Source organism: Procambarus clarkii, chromosome 65, assembly GCF_040958095.1.
Source record: "Procambarus clarkii isolate CNS0578487 chromosome 65, FALCON_Pclarkii_2.0, whole genome shotgun sequence".
In the NCBI taxonomy this organism is placed as follows: Eukaryota; Metazoa; Arthropoda; class Malacostraca; order Decapoda; family Cambaridae; genus Procambarus; species Procambarus clarkii.
In genome coordinates, this window is record NC_091214.1 from 8,848,068 (window position 1) to 8,853,550 (window position 5,483).

A 5,483-nucleotide genomic window follows, 5' to 3' on the forward strand; every position below is an offset into this window, starting at 1 on the left:
ACTTAACCTCTTATCCACTATCTATGACAATAATCACTTTAATGATCTAAATTGCAGATATTTTGCAGCACATGATGTAAACAATGTATTAACTCATAATCACAATATTTCTGTAATCAATTTGAACGTTAGATCCCTAGGTAAACACTTCGATGATGTTAGTGCCTTGATTGAAGCTATTGACAACAAATTCTCTTTTATTATACTTATTGAAACATGGTTGAAAGAGGATACTACTCAACTCTTTAACATGCCTAACTACTCAGCAATCCACAACTGTCGTCAACTTCAGAGAGGTGGTGGCACTGCTCTTTACTACCACCAAGAACTAACATGCTTAAAAGAAATTAGAACTAGAGACTGCTATGGGGAGTATATCTTCGCCAGCTTCAGAGTCAAGGGTGCCGAGTCTATCCTGTCTGTGGGTGTAGTTTATAGAATTCCTAACACTGATGTGTCCGAATTCAACTCAAACCTTAGAAATCTAGTACTTGATAACAGACTGAACAAAAACCACCTAATTATCGCAGGGGACTTTAATATTGACCTCTGCGAGCCAGAACACCCTACTGCTGTTAGCTTCCTCAACTGTATGAATTCCTGCTTCCTCATACCCTTAATCACTAGACCTACTAGAATCACTGATAGCACTGCCACGACTCTAGGTCACATCTGGACCAACATAACCTCTCCGCTTACTTCAGGTATAATCACCGATAGCACTACAGACCATTACCCCACATTTCTCTTAACTAACATTAGCAAACCACCTCTTGAGTTAAGAGAGATACGTTTTAGACTACACAATGAAACTGCTATAGACAATTTTATAACTGCTACTGATAATGTCAACTGGGAGTCCGAGTTAGGTAACATAGAGGACATCAACCTAGCAGTTCAATCTTTTCTTCAAAAAACTCTTAGCCTTTATAATACCAACTGTCCTATGCTTACAAAACAAGTCACAACCAAAAGGCTTAACAATCCCTGGCTTACAAAGGGAATACTTAAATCTATTAATAAAAAACATGACCTTGAGAAGAAGTATAGGTTAGGAATTATCTCCAAAGAATTCTCAAAGAATTACTCATTATTGCTATCTAAGATAATTAGATGAGCCAAAACTAAATACTACGAAGATAAATTTACCCAAATAAAGAGCAACATTAAACAAACTTGGAGAACAATTTCACAAATATTGGGATCAAAGAAGTCTTTAAATAACAAACCGACTCTCCTGTCTAATAACGATGGTCAGCTTTCAGCCTCTGATTCTGCTATTGAGTTCAATAGGTTCTTCTCTTCCATTGGTTCATCCCTTGCTAATGATATTCCATCTTCCAGTACTGACATTAAGGACTATCTTACAGGGAACTATCCCCAGTCTCTGTACCTAAAGCCTATTAATTCCATTGACGTCAATGAGATAATCCTTTCCCTTAAAACCAAGTCTGGTGCCCTCGAGGAGATACCAACTTTAATCTACAAAAAAGCCTCCAGATCTTTAGCCCCTGCTATTGCTTTGCTCTTCAACAAGTCACTTGAACTCCACACCTTTCCAGATATTCTAAAAAAAAGCGAGAGTAACGCCTGTCCACAAATGTGGTGATCTCACAGATGTTAACAACTACAGACCTATATCAATCCTGCCAAACTTGTCAAAAAATTTTGATAAACTAATCTATAAGCAGCTTTACTCATATCTAGCCAAACTCAATATACTTAGCCCTTGCCAATATGGCTTCAGGCCCAAAAAAAGCACTAACGATGCACTTATTAGTATGCTTAACTCGATTCATACAGCTCTTGATAAAAATGAGTTCCCTGTTGGGTTATTTGTGGACCTGCGTAAAGCTTTCGATACTGTCAACCACCAAAACTTTCTTCTTAAATTACATCATTATGGTGTCAGAGGACACTCCCTACAATACCTCAAATCCTACCTTACTGACAGGCTCCAATGTGTTTCTGTGAATAATACAATTTCTCCCACCCTACCCATCAACATTGGTGTTCCCCAGGGCAGCATACTTGGCCCTCTCCTCTTTCTCATCTACATTAATGACCTTCCAAATGCCTCCCAACACCTCAAACCAATTCTATTTGCTGACGACACAACCTTCATTTACTCCAGTCCTGATCCCCTTGCTCTAAAGGCCACAGTAAATACTGAGCTTAATAAAGTCCATCTGTGGCTAACTGCCAACAAACTCACCCTTAACATTGACAAAACTTTCTATATTCTGTTTGGCAATAAATCCTCTAATCAAATAAATCTCAAAATAAACAATACCCAAATTTGTTACAAATTAGATGGCAAATTCCTTGGCATTCTCATTGACCTAAAGCTGAATTTCCAGGGACACATTCTAAACATATCAAAAAAAGTTTCAAAAACTGTGGGCATTCTTTCTAAGATCAGATATTATGTACCACGCCCTGCCCTGGTGACTCTCTATTACTCCCTTATCTATCCATATCTCAACTATGGTATTTGTGCTTGGGGCTCTACTACCCAAAATCACTTACGTCCTCTAATTACTCAACACAAAGCTGCTATTAGGACAATATCCAATTCTGGCCCCAGACATCACTCGGAACCCCTACTCAAATCTCTGAATATGTTAGACATTAAGTCACTGCACATTCTCTTATGTGTATTATACATATATAAAACGCTAAACTATAATGCCAATCCTGATCTCAAAAGCTTCATAGAAGGTTGTAACAGAACCCATGAGCACCACACCAGAAATAAATACAGTTTTGATATTCCTAGAGAACGACTTAATCAAACCAGAAATGCTCTACAAATCAAGGGGCCCAGAATGTGGAATGACCTTCTCAACCATGTTAAAGACTGTACCTCTCTCAACCAGTTTAAGTTAAAAACGAAGCTATACCTAATAAATTCCCTGTGACCCACCTTACCCCTCTGTTGTCAACCCATGTATGTTTTTTTTTTTTTTTTTTTTTTTTTTTCAAATCAACGCTGTTTGAATGTAATTTTCTGTAATAATTTGTAATTGTATTTGTGCTGCTTTTTCAACAATGTTCCCCCCTCTTTTACCTCTATTTTTATTTGTACTCAACACATCTTATTCTTTTTACCCATTAGTTTTAAGCTTTAGTCATTAATGTTTTTCCTGCCCGAAACGCTTTGCATAATAGTGGCTTTAGGCATTGTATGTACTAGCTCTATCTATAAAGCCAACAAACTTTGTAAAATTTCTTTATGTATGTACCTTACCTAAATAAAAATTATTATTATTATTATTATTATTATAAATGGACTCTGTTACCATCCTTAATAATTTTGTTGTATTTGTGTCTAGGTTCGGACACGAGCATGTTACAGTTATGTCTTAAAGAGTTGAGAGCATTTAAGGATGATAAGGAGTCACTTACAATTAATGTATCAAGTTTGGAGACTAGTGCAGGAGTTACAGTAGTGAACACATGCATATCAAAATTAAATAAAATGCCTTTTATGTGTTCTTCTAATACTCTATATAAAGTATAGTACACAGTATAACATAATAGCCAAATGGCAAAACTTAAGGTTTTGTTTGCAACCATGAATACTAGTTGCATTCCCTTGCAGAATTATAATACAGTACACTGTTGTACCCCCCCCCCCCCATCCTTTTCTCCAGTTGCTTTTAGAGAAAAGCTGTCTACAGCTTTTAGTACACTAGTTTAAAAAAATAATTAAGCCTTGTTAAATAAAAAATAAAAAAAAAATTGATCAAGCTATTACTGAATCTCATAAATATTATTGTAACACTTGTTTGATATCATTGGAAGGCCAATATACGTTTCTATCAAAACATGTACAGAACATCATTTTGATTATCCAAGAAAAGTCAATGAACAAAACTTAATGAATTTGGCAAAAGTAATTATAAAAATTTAGAAAAATAATATGCCAAATATTAAGCATTTTAAATTTATCAAAAATCAAAAAATCAAAATGTTTATTCAGGTAAAGTACATACATACAAGGTGTGATACAAATATTGATGAATTTATAGATAGAGCTAGTACATACAATGCCTAAATTTTAGGGGCCATGGGACCCGAAAATCCGAAGAAAAATTGAATATTTACGAAAAATTACGAAAAATACTACAACGTTCTGGCAACACTGTGGTGCAAACCGTTTTATGTTTTCTTGAAAAATAACGTAATTAGAGTCAAATTTCCCGCTGCAACTTTCCCCAATCCGGTCCTCGCGTCCTGGGTGCGCCGCGGGGTATTGTGTCTTACCTTGTAGAAGTCTAATATTTCGTAATAGCGTTGAAAATAACATGTTATGCATAAAACGAATATAAACTCACTCATTGGCAACAGTCTCGTGTGAGGAAGAGGGTGGGGTTCGTGGCTTAGCAGTCAGTCACTGTGTGTGTCCTTCAGCTAGTGGATCTATCGTTGACACGCTCTCACAATATCTCCCAGAACTCTCGCTATTTGTGCTATTTGTACTGCAATATGACGTATCAAACGAACAAGAGGAAAGCATTGAAAGCTAGATGCATGCGAGCTCTCCGTAGAAGGTACGAGCTGGCCGCAATGCGTAAATCACGCATTGTGACGAGTGAAGATCGTGGCGGCCTCTCAGCCGCGAGTATGAGTAACTTGTCGCGGCCCGCTACCCCACCCCAACTTTTACAACTAGATCTGCCTTCACAGCCTTTATTTATTATTCAATTTACATGAAACTTGCACATTATATGTAGAGTTTATGCCTCTAAAAACACTGGTAGTTTTTCTTATCTACGTAGATTTATTGATTTTATAAATAATGATAAACTTCATTTTGTTGCATACGTTTTTGGGAAACTTTAAAAATCTGTATTATTGCACTAAATACATCTGGGATAAAAATCCTTTGTTCAAATCTTTATTATATAGTAAGGTCATAGCTGAGTGTCATAGAAATGATTTCGGTTCACAATTGTGGGCTGTGAAAGCAATTGAACATTGTTGAAAAATTGTCTAAATTTTTTTTTCTCCTTCTCTATTTAGGCTGAGATGCTGAAACTTGGCCCAGTTGCAGCACCTTTCACATGTATCAGGATAATAAATTATGAATACCCTACAACAACTCTCTTATTTCCTGGTCACATGTTAAGCCACTATTACGCAAATCGTTTCAGGCAGAAAAAACACTAAAGACTTAAACTTAATACTGATTGAGATTAAAGTATAAAATGTGTTGAGAAAATAAAAAAATAAAAAAAGGGGGAAACATGGCAAAAAAACAGCAAAAATACAATTAGGTCGACAAACGGCATTGTTTAAAAATAACAGACATGGGTTGACATTATAGGGGTAAGGTAGGTTACAGGGAGTTAATCAGGTAGTGCTTAGTTTTTATCTTAAACTGGTTGAGAGAGGTACAGTCTTTAACATGATTGGGAAGGTCATTCCACATTCTGGGTCCCTTGATTTGTAGAGCATTTCTACTTTTTTTTTTTTTT

At 36.1% G+C, this 5,483-nt stretch overlaps 1 long non-coding RNA gene across 1 annotated transcript; it reads left to right on the forward strand.

The window, feature by feature from the left end:
- The first annotated feature begins 4,415 nt into the window (after window positions 1-4,415).
- Window positions 4,416-5,107, forward strand: LOC138354879 (uncharacterized). Its single transcript, XR_011223694.1, has 2 exons — window positions 4,416-4,556; window positions 5,029-5,107. It is a non-coding gene; the product is annotated as an uncharacterized lncRNA (long non-coding RNA).
- The last annotated feature ends 376 nt before the right edge of the window (window positions 5,108-5,483 follow it).